The 14177-nt window shown below is 39.8% G+C and overlaps 1 protein-coding gene across 3 annotated transcripts in view; it reads right to left on the bottom strand.

Moving 5' to 3' along the window:
- Nucleotides 1-14177, bottom strand: part of SYNDIG1 (synapse differentiation inducing 1) — a 283421-nt gene that overhangs the window by 268682 nt on the left and 562 nt on the right. Inside the window, exon 1 of one of the 3 annotated variants that reach the window (XM_075203790.1) lies at nt 13988-14055. The exons of the other annotated variants lie outside the window; for them this stretch is intronic. The gene's annotated coding sequence lies outside the window, so the exon portion shown is untranslated. Of the gene's footprint in view, nt 1-13987; nt 14056-14177 lie in introns of those variants that run through there. 3 annotated transcript variants of the gene reach the window in all.

The following is a 14177-nucleotide window of genomic DNA, read 5'->3' on the forward strand; positions in this document are numbered from 1 at the left end:
TTGGAGCCCTTGGCAATTGCCTTGCGAACAAACACTAATTACCAAGGTATCAAGGTTGGCAAAACAGATAATAAAGTAGCATTGTTTGCTGACAATGTTATTATTAATATCAGACCCTATATGTTCTTTTCCATTTATATTCGACACCATTGAAGTGTTTGGTTCTTTCGCTGGTTATAAAATCAATATACTCAAGTCAGAGGCTCTACTCCTAACTGACCACACTCCTAACCACGAAATTCGCAATGCACTGTCCAAATTTAACATAGTGAAGGATAAACTAAAATACTTAGGTATATATATTCCAGCAGAAATTAGGAATCTGATAAATATAATTTTGTACATATAATCAAAACTATTTCGGCCAAATTGAGCTCTTAGGTAGACCTAAACCTTTTTATGTTGGGCAGAAAAACTGTACTGTTCCCGAAGCTCAATTACCTTCTGCAAATACTCCCTATTGGGCTAACCACTACAGCTGCTGTACATTGTACTAAAATGTTCACTATATTTCTTTGGAAATGTGGTAAACCCAGAATTGATAGAGCCAAAATGTATCTTTAGAGACAATATGGTGTTGTTGGGTTTCCAGATGCGGTGACCTCTTCACGTGCCGCTCTGTTCAGATATGCCTCCGGTTGGTTATTGCAACTACCCTTTTTTCTTAATTTAGACCTAGACGATTAATTATTTGCCCCTTACTCTATAGCAGCTCTATTACATACACCACCTTAACTTCTCCCCAATCAGGTAACAAATTATGTTTTTTTCTGGGACACATATCGCGCATGACCATGACATGTAATAAGACCAGATGGCCAGATTCAGACAAATTATATACTTACATCATCAGATACTTATATCAGGACCTCCTATATTGTGATAATAGTAGACTCTGGAAACACACACTTCAAAATTGGAGTCAAGATATTCCCTCATTAACAAATCTAGACATTATACTAAAGTATCAAGACAAAACTTTAAAATGTTTAACCGTGTTACACAGAGCTTATATATCACAATCACAGAGAAGACATTTCATATCGGAGGCGAGAGTTTCATGCCCGAAATGTAAACAAAGCCCAGCCACATTCTATCATAACTTTTGGGAATGCGGAAAAATATCTTGCCTCTGGAATAAAATATTAGCTTTCCAAAACTCTGTTTTTAAGGTTACATTCCACTGTTATTTTGTAATTTTGACACTTGGAAAGATAGTTTGCCTTCTGTTAATATTATACCAATTTTAACAGTGAAATTGACAGTGACAAAAAAAGCAATTCTATACAACTGGACTTCTTCCGCTCCCTCATTCCTAAGGGACGTGTAATTGGAGTTACTAGAACTCCTCTTCTTTGATAGACGTGGAGATCCTTCCGGATGTTGAGAAGGGGGTACTTAAGTTCTATTCTAAATGAGGTCCCTATGTGGAGTCATTGCCAAAATCCCAACAGGGTGATATTCTCAAAATAGTTTACCAAATGGTCCTTGATTAGACGTTTAAGCTAGGATAATTAATGAATCTTGCTTTCTATTTTATTTGGTCCCTCATGTACAACTTGATGTAATGTGCTATTTTGGACAACACAAAATATGCAATATTATCTACTCATCCTTTCTCCTTCACCTCTTCCCCCTCTGCCAATACCTAATACAAAGTACAATTAAAATTTACAATGTATAAAATGTTGTATTCGTACTATAGAAAAGTTAAATGAAGACTGTCTGATGCATTGATTCTGATTCTGATTTTAGTTATGTTAAGTTATGTTTAATAGCTAGTAGATGCTCCCTTAATGGAAACAACTCCGCCACAATTCAAATTTGCATCTCCTATTATCTCATTTTTGTATTGTTACATGATTATCTGGTGCATACATTCGTTGTTTATGATTTCTATTGCTAATTGAAAATCATATGTGGGATATCTACTATGTGTTTTGTGTTTGGAAAATGCAAATAAAACCTTTTTAACAAAAAGAAAAATAAAAGAACTGGCTGGAACTGTAGATATTTACTTTTTTATTACAACCGATTAAAAATGTGCTGGAGTGAAGAAGGAGTGTAAATAAATAGTTGATTTTGCAATATAGAGATGGTCTGGCACCCAAGTTATGCCAACAACTATTGCACTAAACCACCATGTAGCAACACCTTTTTTTAAGCTTAACAGACTGTCAGGATTTTAACTCAGAGCTGCTGCCTCTGGAGACTGCTGCTCTACTGACTGAGGTACTCTGGCTGCTGGACAGCTCCACGCTGTGTTCTAGCTCAGTTTCCCTGATCTCCTGATGTTCCAGCATGTTCTAGCTCCACCCTCTGATTTCATATATAAGCCTTGCCAGATCATTGTGCTCACCCAAGTGTTAGCCAGGCAAGAAGAAAGCTCAATCAAAGCGGTGCATTATCCCCCATGAACCACCCCAATGCCACACACAGTGACAGGGGGTAACATAACAATTATTTAACCCATTCAAAGCTCAGAATGTGTGGGACTTATCCTACACATATAGCTCAAATTCCCACTCGAGTCCCACTCCTAGTAAGATTTGTCCTTATCACTGAAGGAGTACATTATAGGAAAAAAAAAACTACTTAAAAGTACACCACTGGCATTAAAGCGTTCCCCATCCTTGCTTCAATAAGCTTAGTAGCACCCTATTTCGATGCAGCAGGTTATCTATTTTTTAAAATGGGTTACCCATATTATTTCAAAACATTTTATGCATTTCATTCAAGATGGTGCAAACTACAAAAAAACAATAAAATGCATTATCATTTTCAAGTGCAAATTTTATTATGAAAACTTATGTGTAGAGACCTGCTTTTTGCAGTTTTAGAGAGTCGAAATGATGTCAAAGTAAGTGTTTATTGGTGGTGTTATCCAAACCCCCCCCTAAAAAATACATTTACTTTAAGTTCACTTTCTTGCCAATTCATTAGAAAAAAAACACGTTTTGGCCCATTTTGGTTATATCTACTGTGTTTTTGCAGGAATATAAACACTAATGGTATTTTCAAAACAGCTTTCTGAAAATAACAAAAATATTATTTCTGTGGGTACTGCAGAATTATATCCCCACCACACCTCTGCACATTATTATGCCAACACTTCACCATCAGGATGACTATCAAATGCCCAATTGCACAGATTACATTGATATCCACTTTCTACTGATCCACTGACTGCATATCCCCTTCACCGCAAAGTCTCCCATAGCACGGACCACATTGAACATTTCCTATTGCCAGCCACTCAGCTCAATTGCAAAGATGTTTCTTTGTACATACCCTACCATGCACAGCAGGCGCGGGCTGGGAGAGGCGTGGCCGGGGGGCACACAGGCGACCGCATCATATTACAGGGGATGCGGCCGCGGGGGGAGAAACTGTTTTTTGCATCCGGTGCCCCCCTGCCCCCCGGGCCAGCCTGCCACTGATGCACAGTACCCCCAAAATGCTCAGAGCTCCTGTATTTCACAGATTCCTTTCAGTAGAGACCCTAATTTGCCTGACAAATAACACAGACGCCTCTAACAAATGCAGTGGGTCCACTGTTGCACAGCCTCAAAATCATAAAATACCTACACATTGCACTGACCTCTCAATTATTACATTTACCCTGAAGAGGAGCTCTGCAGGCAGAGTTCCAGCAGTTCAGCGTTTGACCCTCCCAGATCCTTTGTGTGATGTGTGTACAGTCTGGAGGTTCCAGCACTTTCACCAGAAACCTCCTACAGCACATAGACATGAATGTTCCAGGAGGACAGAACAAATCACCACTGGTGAATATTCCAGATAAAGGAGATACTAATTTTTATACCATTTGGACTGCATGCCAGCTGAATACGTTAAGACAGAAGGGGTGATGGTAATTGTGTCCTTTACTTATTTACAATCTGGCAGTGATTGTCATTAGGGATTTTGAAGACTGTGATCCGGCTACAGGGCTGTTCCATATATGGGCAGCAAAGTGGCTTAGTGGTTAGCACTTCTCCCTCACAGCACTGGGGTCATCAGTTCAATTCCCGACCATGGCCATATCTGTGTGGAGTTTGTATTTTCTCCCTGTGTTTGCATGAGTTTCCTCCTACACTCCAAATACATACTAGTAGGTTAATTGGCTGCTATCAAATTGACCTTAGTCTCTCTCTGTCTGTGTATGTGTGTGTATGTTAGGTAATTTAAACTGTAAGCTCCAATCGGGCAGAGACTGATGTGCGTGAGTTCTCTGTACAGCATTGTGGAAATAGTGTTGTTATATAAATAGATGATAATGATATTAGGTTTATGGAGTTTGATCTGAAGCATCGATTAACATATAATGCTGTCATCCATTTAATATACACTGGAGCGCAGATGCACAGCATGCGACCCCCCATTAAGATCATTTTTGCAGCCCTAAGGAAAGATACAAGTGGACCCAGTAGTATTCCTATCTCTGTGTCCCGGGTCCCCCTTTATCTGTCTTTTTGCCGCATTGCACTGGGTCTCATTGTGGTTGCTTTGGTGTGTTCTATGATAGTGAGGTCAGCGTGGCAGTGAATTAGAATGAATCATCTGCATTATGATTCACTGCCAGACTGTCACTGTAGTGCAGAACTTAGTCTTCCTAGCGAGTCATGATCAAAGACTAATTTAATGAAGATAAGATTCTCTGCTGCTGCCACCTTATCCTCACCCCCCTCCACAGGACATGTAAGTAAAGTGAAGATAATAATACAGACAGTAGGCCTCGTACCAGCGGAGAAATGTGCTGCAGGGTTGGACTAAGGGACATATCTGTCCTACGGTTGAGAGGTGGTACAGAGGTGTTGATGTTGAGTAGAGTTGAGGGAGGAACAAATGTGTTACATATGAGAGGTGGCGGTAAGAAATGTGTTTCAGAGGTGAGAGGGGCCCATTGTGTTACAGGAGACAGGTATGGCATGCACCCAACATGGCATGACCAAGCCTCATATGTGGCATGGCCAGACCACCTACAACAGCATGCTGTAACTATGTAACAGTCCAGACGTTTCTCCACGGGTCTTCTCAAAATATAGAGAGGTATGTTAACTGTAAATAGGTTCCTCTTTTCCTGTAGCCAATGCAACATATTTTATATTTTACAGCAAGCTAACATTTTAATGTAGCCTCTTCAGGTGTACAATCTCCCTATGCGACCAACCTGTTCTAGAGTCTATGTTGAATGGAAAAGGAACCATGTAGACTATTACTTTGTAAAAATAGCCCATTGGGTCTGAAAATGTAAACTGATTAATCTCCAAAATTTTATTCTCTAATATTAATTAATTTATTACAAAGAATAATACTTCTCTACACCAATTTTAAAAATAATTGCACCTTGTTTCCCAGAATACAACAGCTAGAAAGGTCTAATTCCTGTATAAACAAACCAGAGAAGAATGGTTGCATAGAAGAGTGAAAACATTAACATGTTTTTGTCCATACATACGTTTACCATGCCCGAGTCACCCAAGTCAGACCCTTGTCCACCAATACCATATCCAGACCTGCCTAAACCATGCCATATTAAATAAATATCAGTTACTTAGATGCCTAAACTGCAAATCATTGGGTCTCCAAAAAATTGCGAGAAGCCCACGAGGAGCCAATATAGCTTTTACTTGTATCTATGCTTAAAGAAAATACATCTTAAGTGTTGCTACAATAGAAATAGGTAGCTGTGTACATTTCAGTTTTTATCTCTGGAGTTATTTTCGATGCCCTCTTTAATGTATACCACTGATGCATTATTTTGTCAACACTGTTCCATGTATCTTTGTCTATATTTCAGAGCATAGACAGTAAGGTATCACTATCCTGTCATCCATAAGTATGCTTTCATCTGTTTAGGACAATGCATGCATTGTCAGTTTCCTTATCGCTTCACCCTCAGCAGCTGCCTTTGTTTGGCTTTTGTATGTTTTTCCATAAAGCGTTTGTCACTTGACAGTGATATAATACCATGCGCTTGTTTTCTAGGTTTGGTTGCTTTTACTCATCTTTTTTGAATGGGAATAGCAGAAACGTGTCTGCTATTGGGATGTATTTTCCTGATAAATAATGCTTTCTCAACATCAACCTTTGCAGTCGTTCAGTGGCTCTAACTGGCAGAGTCTGCATTAGTAAATTTCCTAATGTGATAATGCTTCCTTAAAAGGCTCCTTTCTTCTCCTACAATCCCATCCACTAATTTATAATAATAGCTGCTTTATTTTCATCTGTCACTCAGCCTATTAGTTTATTATTACTAACGTTAAACCCTAAATGGACTTCTCAAAATGCTGACTCGGATTCATATCGGTAAGACTCATAGTAAAACTACCCGTTGTGGAACTATGGATCTCTGGGCCTCATAACTGAATTTGGATAGGGGCCCGTCAATGGTGCTCTACCCTCCCGGGCAATCCCACTATGCTTCTCAAAAAAGTGGGGGGGCCTCTTCTGAGCATGATCAGTCTGGAGCATAAAACTACTCAGAAGAGGAGAGCGGGGGCTTTAGAGGTGAAAAGAGGGGCCCTGGAGGGCAGGTGGGGGTGGGGGGTGACATAACATTCTTGGGTACCCCTCATCTCTGGCAGCCACACTCCCTGAAGCATCTGTATTTCCGCCCTTTGAACACTGCTTTTAAGTACCAAACTTTCACTAAACCAGAGCAACCAATCAGACGCTTGATTTCATTAAATGACATTTACGAACTTGAAAACATGCAGACCCGCACTGCTTCTCTATTTGCACAAGGATACATGCCCTCATCCTGCCATTGAAACACCACTGTTAAAGGAAGGAGCTGGCTGGCAAATCTTACCTCGGGGATCAAGACTCTGTTCAGCAGCCTATTAGGAAAATTTGAATGCAAAAAAAATGCAGATAGCCCACTATGGGACCTAACCCCCCAGCCCAACCAGCCCCTGGTTAAAGGGGAAAGCTCTGGAAAATGTGCATGGTGAAAACAGCAATAATATCACTGCAAAGTCCTAGCTACAACCACTTTAGGGCCACCTCCTTTATTCATTTAAACTGGTCAGTCATGTTAGTCATCTAAAATACTGCTCAGCTTAGCTCATTTATGTCATAAATTAACCATGAGAGAGAGGGGATAGCAGGACTGTCTTTATTAGAGGTTTCATTTTTCTGTATTTAAATGTTTTCATTAATTTGCATAAAGTGTGCCTATAAATGTGCAGAAGTTCAGCTGCAAGGTGCAAAACTAATCCCCTTATAAGTTTAGGGATGATGATGGATTTCTATCATCTCCAACCAGCTGAATTCAAGTTCTTTGCAGAAACAAAAATATTATATATGATGGAACGACAGGGGGAGCGACTGCTATGGAATCAGGAGGTGAGGGGCCCTTTGCTCCAACGAGGATCCAGCACCTGCATGGCCCATGCTCAGCTCTTAAAAGAGCAGACTGGAGGATTCGTCTGCAGATCCGGCTCATGCACAGTGGGTACAAGCTCCTGACCACACATGTCTAGTTTGTCCTAATTTAAGCAAATATACTAGTGCCATAGTGCAAAGTATAGTGCAAATGTATTTTTTTGGTCACAATGACCCCTTATTTTTAGATCCCAAATGTGGACAATTTGGAATTACAAATAAGTGGTTATTGTGACCGAAGATAAGAAGATATCAAGCATGGACAATTTGGAATACAATTATTTTTGGAAATGGTTGCCAAGCAATTTTGATTAAAAGCTGCTGACAAAAGAAGAAGACATCTTATTGGTGAGTATATTGGGATTTATTATTTTTAATAAATTATTGTGGTAATAAAGAGGTTGTGTTATGTTTTTATTGGGTTTTATAATTTTTATTAAATTTGTGTGGTTTTAATGAGGATTTGTTGGTTTGTTTAACATTTTGTTTTGTGGAACTACAGGTCTTAGCCTGGCATAGGTGGCAGGCCATGTTGGCATTTGTGGGTCTCCGAGTTCCAGCATGACCTGGCTGCTAAGGGTACACTGGTGCTTGTAGTTATACAAGCATCAGCATGCCCACACTGTTTATGGCACCCTGGCATGGCTGGGACTTGTAGTTCCACAAAACAAAATGGCATCATTTTTTTTATTACAATAATCACCATTATTACCCTACACCCACCACCCAGGGTTGTAGGAAGAGCCCTAGTGCTTTCAGCACTGGGTTGGTTACTCCTAGAGGGGGGCCTGCGCGTTTTTTTTGGCGGACCACATTGCCAAGGGAATGCAGCACAGTGCTGAACAGCCTGGGGTTGGTATGTCATTATGGCAAGGGGGACCCCTGCCACATGTCCCCCTGCTATAGTGTCAACCACCCCAACTGGTTTGCCTAGTGCTGGTTGCTTAAAAATGGCGGGGACCCCACGCAAATTTTTTCTCCAATTTTCCCGCAACCAGCAGTAGGCTGGCAGCACTAGGGTTAATAGTGCTCGGACAGGGGGACCCAACAATTTTTTTTTTCAATATTTATCTATTTTTTAACTTTTGACAGCCACCGGGACCTGCGGCTATATAGAAATTCAGTGTAACAGTGATGTGTTTACTAATCTCGCAGCTAGGAAGCAGCGTGTTGTCTATGGCAATTTTAACCTAAACACGGTAGAGTTAGCTAAGTAAGGGAGAGTTGGCTAAACAGTGCCATGTTTGAAATCCCAGCAAATTGCAAGAGATGACCAGTAATTTTGAAGATCATACGACTTGGGGAATAAAATCGCAAGTTATCTCCCGCGATTTGCTGCGATTTTTCTTCTCTGAAAAAATCAGAGCTTGAATAAAATCGCAAGTTATCTCCCGCGATTTGCTGCGATTTTTCTTCTCTGAAAAAATCAGAGCTTGATACATTTACCCCCAGGAATGAGTACATTTATCAAATGGACTAAAACCCAAACAGTATTCTGAAAACTGACTTATTTTTGTGGTCAGGAATCTTCTGCAGACTCCTGCTATGCCAGGAATGCCTACAATTATGCATAGTCTTCATCCTTTATTACAATACTTTTATATTAAATTGGTGCTCAGAGTCTCACGTGCGCTACTGCTTCCGTCTACCACTGATGTCATCTTACCATGCCAATCTGTAAAAACTATCACATTGGTGCAAAAATAGACCCATGATGTCACGGAAAGGGAGGAAATGGCCTTTGAGAGGTTTAGATTTTACTGTGATGTGCCCTTGTGTTATTTTACATATATCTGTATATACATGAATTACATATACATGAACCACTGCACAAGAATAAAATATGCAATCTCTTAATGAGACTACCCAGGAGACAGGAAATCAACATACTAAAAACAACCGGTATATATGTTTTAAAAACAAAACAATAAAAATTGTACATAAAATATCAATAAAGATTGATGTCTTAGTAAATTCATGTTACCAGTGACTCTAGGTGAATGCATGTAGCAATAAAAATATGTTTTTGCTGAGCTCTTGTTTGATGCTCAAATGAAAAAGAATTTATTCATTTTACTGCGTACATCTTTTTTTTCTTTGCATAACTCTTTTCATATTAAATCTACTTATCATGTCTGGGCTGGTGTCAATCCAACGCACTCGACTAATGGAACTTCTAACACAAATTGCCATGTCTACGCAAATTGTAATAGTATTACGATAGTATTAAATTCTTATTAAAGGATAAAGGTTTTAAATATTTCTTAGTGATTTAGTACAATTGTGTATTAATGTAAGTTTTGATATGCCATTAATATAGTTGCCAGCATTTTAAAATAGTTGAAAGGGACATTCTGCTGCTGAGCTGATGCATGTAAGCACGCCATACACAATAATGTTATGTGGACCTTGATGCCCTACAATTCCCATCTTGTTTACTGAATTTAATTATAGCATACGATTTGCATTTTAAATATTCATCTTCAGGGGCGCACGGAGGATTTGTCAGGGAGGGGTTTCCTCCGCCCCCGGAAAAAAATAAAATAAATCTAGAGACCTGTCGCGCATGTGCGGCAGCGCCGTTTCGGCTGCACTGTAGTATACAGCAGCCGCGGCGCTGTCAAAGAAGCGTCCGCGGCGGTGCTGTATACAATACAGCACCGCCGCGGACGCTTCTTAGACAGCGCCGTGGCTGCTGTATACTACAGTAGGGCACTTTTTAGCGGAGGGGGGGGGTTTCTGGAGACCCAGAAACACCCCCTGCGTGTGCCACTGATCTTCAAGAAATATTAACTTCCAAAGCTCAGAGGATAAGAATGGTAAGAACTGCAAATAATAGGCCTTATGTAAAAAACGCAAATCTTTATATAAATTGCGTACAAAAAATATGCATTTTATGCAGTATACAGAGCTGCACATACCTGAGACCAGCGACTCTGCACAGAACATAAAATTTGTATGGTGGAGTAAGATACACTTGAAGGCTATCATGCAGTAGAGAGACAGCAGTCATCATCATCAACAACTTGATGATGATGACTGGCATGTTAATGTTTTATTTTTTTTATACATAAAAAAATTAAAAAGTGTCCCCCAAGCCCATAAAATTGCTATCGGTACTACCGCTCATGGGATGTAGTCAATGAAAATGTCGCCATTCAGGATGTTCACACCATACATGCAACAAGGTTCTTGTAATTCTACAAGTTCCTGCTAGTTCTGGCATTCAGAGGTATGCTGGCACTTGTAGTTCTATCAGCACCAATATACCCAACACTTTAGACAAGACAGGGCATGCGGGCCCAGTAATACACAAACAAAAAAAATACAATTTCCTACTTTTCATCCATTACCCCACACCCACCGCAAAAGGGGTATGAGATGAGGGTTATTTCTTTTTAGCACAGGGCTGTTTTCTTCTTCTAGGAGGGGGGAGCAAGTTTTTGAGGGCCCAATTCCCCGTGGGAATTCAGTGCCTTGGTGAATGGGCTAGGGCTGGTCGACATTGTAGGGTGGCCCCATACTGTGAGTTTCCCTGCTTTATGTCCCATTCATACTGCAGCAAAAACCTGGGTTTTTGCCAGGGCAAGCCCAGATGACCCGGGTCGAGGTGCAGTATGAATGGTCCCAGATCTAATTCCCGGGTCTGCCCCGGGAAGTCTGCACTATGAATGGTGCGACCCGAGTTTTTCAACCCAGGTCTCACCAGACACAATATTAAAATAAAAAAAAACATCACAAGAGGAGCCAATCATAGCTCCTCTTGTGATGTTGCCATGGAGACCCCGGGCAGACCCGTGTTCAATATGAACGCGGTCTACCGAGCCTCTGCCCCCTCTGTCCCCCGACAATATCCCAGATTCATTTACCCGGTATATTGCCTGGGCGGCAGTATGAAAGCGGTATTACTTTCACCAGCCCAGCCTGTGAGAGCCTAGTGCTAGTAACCGCTACCACACTAGGCTATGAGTACTAGTGCTGGCACCATCAACCACACGGATCTTGCACTAGGGGTAGACCAGCTACAACAGATACATCTCCTGATAAACAGATCTGCGGCTATGTCCACCTCTACATTCTATGTAAATTACTTGAAATGCCCTTACCAGGCCAAATATGCTGAACAAGAGGAATTTTGAGTGTAGTTGTACTGCAAAATAGAGACATTTCCAGAAACAAAACTTTCCCAGAGGTAACTATACAATGCAAGATTTGTTCAATAGATTGTGACACATATAGTGGAGAACCATAGAGTTGCCTACAGTACTACTAGTAAACATGGTTAAAATGTTATATTGTTCAAGAGTTTAATTATTACCTCCATTACTCCATTTTGTGCATAAGACATATAAATTTACTATTTTTAATCAACAGTAAGGGGCAGGCTGGGTTGGGGGGCAGGAGGGCATGTGTCCCCCCGGGCCGGTCCCATAGTGGGCTACCTTAGGTTGAGTCACTGGGCCAACTGTATTTTTATCCCTTTAAAATAGGCTGCTGTGATGAATCATGCCCCCCGAAATAAAATTTCCCCGCCCTCCCCTGTCAACATAGCATCTAAAACAGTATTAGATGAAAGATGTATATATTTATGTAAATATATGGTCCTTTGTTAGATATGGTGAGGCTTATGGTGCTAGATCACTTATAAATAACGAGCAGGTAATGTAATGTAATGTGTAGCACTTTTAATATATTAGCAAATTATTTGGTAAATAGACCAAAAATGTTATTTCGAAAATAAGATTTGTTCCTTAGTTGTTATGATGTGTTTTCGCGAGGTTCACTTCCAGCAGTGAAACTATTTTTTTCAACCAAAAAAGGAGATTTTCAACATCTGTCGCTATGTGGTCTAATAAGTCACTTTTTCTACACTAAATTACTAAAAAACTATATAGGACATATATATATATATATATATATATATATATATATATATATATATATATATATATATAAATAAGGTTGCAGTGGAACTACCGCCACTGCAGGAGGTGTCCGGTTGTGAGGGAGGTCCATGGGCAATGAAGCTGGCATGCTCATGAGAGCGGGGGATCTTCTGAGCATGTGTGGGGCTGGCGCATGGGCAGTAAGGCTGGTACGCTCAAAAGAGTAGAGCGTAGGCATCTTCTAAGCATACGCAGGGCCAGAGCAGTGAATCCATAAATGGGGCTTCACTGCACATATGTTTTGCCTGCGTGCTTAGAAAAGCAGAAAATTAGTCAGTTACTTACATTAAGGTAATCTATTTTATGCCATGGGTTGATAAAAGTGATATGAAGATATAAACCTTTTTCTGCTTCTTTAGCTAAGACTATGTACATGGAACTACATTTTTCTAATTATTCATGATATATGACATGTATATGGTGATTATATAAGAACTAGAGTCCTAGCTCTCAGCAGAGTGTGGCACAATGGTCTTATAGTCCTATCCATAGCAGCAGGTTTGCATTCCTGGTGAGGTGAAGGAGTGAATGGATTTTGTTCCAATGATTTCCCCTGGGAAGATGGAAATGATGTTGACATTCTCCAGGAAAAAGGATCATCAAACAAGCAATTATACGAAGTGTAAAAAAAAACCAATGTGCTTTTGTTAATGTACCTTGCCTCGTTGTCTATGAACGTAATAACATTGTAGCAGCTCCCTGTTATAGATCATACAAATTTTGAAACCAGAATAGAAACTTATGCTAAATCTCACACACACAAACATATTTACAAAAAAAGTCCTTCATTTAAATGTGAAAAGTAGGCATTCACTTATTGATAAGAAATCAATATGAACATATTGTATATCTATACTATAATATATGCATTGCTATGATTTGATATACAGTATGTCGCTTTCTCGTAGTAAATTATCAGAACTTTATGCGAATTACTGTATGTAACTAATTACATGAGTGGGGGATTTGTTACTCTCATGCTTATATCTGGAACATTTACAATGGATTTTGCCAAACAGCATTCATCCAAAGGAAAAGGTACAAAACTTTACCATTAGGGATTACTGTATATCACACCATAATTCAGGCTGCCTACAACCTGCTGTGCTAGTAAGGATTTCATAGGTTAAGGTACACATTTAGGAAAAAGAACATCACATCCTAGCAATTTAGACACTGTGAAATACAGCAGCAAATTTAAATAGCCTAAAAGGAACATAGGTCAGGTGAGCCATTACATTACCAGAAGCTAGAGAGTTGATTGCAGATCTGCAGTGACTAAGACTATAGAAGCAGACCCAGCTATGAACTACACTGAGTTATATTGTTCAAATACTGTTTTCCAAAGAGGAATCATGCAGACAAGTTCAATATTGGATACAGTGTTTGTTATATTATTGAACTACAGTCAAGTTAATATAAACAATATACTTTCCATAAAGTTGCATTTCCCAACTACAACACATATACAACTTTTAATATGAAAAAAAACAAACCTAAAAAAACATCCAGTAACAGTTTAAGTTTTAGTATTCACACCCCCATACTAAATAAAAGCACGATGAGTCCCATTATGTTGACTGGATATGAAATTACTAAATGTAAATGAGAAACAAATAGTAACACCATTATGCAGTGATATTGTTTACAACCTGCAGTAGTCTGAGGCTGAAGCATACAGGGAATCCTGCGTGGTCACACAGACATCGATCCAGTCATGTAGATACTACAGTATGAGGCTGGGTATTGCATTCCCCTGCACACAGTAGCACAGTGACAGTTCAACAGCAGATGCAGCGCGCATATTAACTTCACTCTATAATAAACATCCTATCTGCTGCA

The sequence above is a fragment of the Mixophyes fleayi genome, chromosome 3 (genome assembly GCF_038048845.1).
Source record: "Mixophyes fleayi isolate aMixFle1 chromosome 3, aMixFle1.hap1, whole genome shotgun sequence".
Taxonomy (NCBI): Eukaryota; Metazoa; Chordata; class Amphibia; order Anura; family Limnodynastidae; genus Mixophyes; species Mixophyes fleayi.